Genomic DNA, 319 nt, shown 5'->3' with positions numbered 1-319 from the left:
GATCGATCATAAGAAAGAGAAAGAGAAAAAAACAACTAAACATCAAAGACTCAAGGCCGTAAATGATTAAACGCTAAGAACTCCGTAAGTAAACGAAGAATATGAAGTGAGAAAGGAAATTCGATAGAAGGGTGAATAAATCATCGAGAATAGAGAACCCGAGAGAACGCATCGGAACATGAAAGGGACTTGATAAGGAAAGAGAGAAGAAAAGTTCACAGATAAATAAGAAAGATAAGGGACGGAGGCGAAGAGGATGACGTGACGCCGCTTCCACTTCCTCCGTGATCGGGGTCGTTATCAAGGGCGTCGTCAGGAG

Source organism: Penaeus monodon, chromosome 28 (genome assembly GCF_015228065.2).
Source record: "Penaeus monodon isolate SGIC_2016 chromosome 28, NSTDA_Pmon_1, whole genome shotgun sequence".
NCBI lineage: Eukaryota > Metazoa > Arthropoda > Malacostraca > Decapoda > Penaeidae > Penaeus > Penaeus monodon.
The sequence above is the reverse complement of the archived record's forward strand: the minus strand, read 5'-3'. Positions refer to the sequence as shown.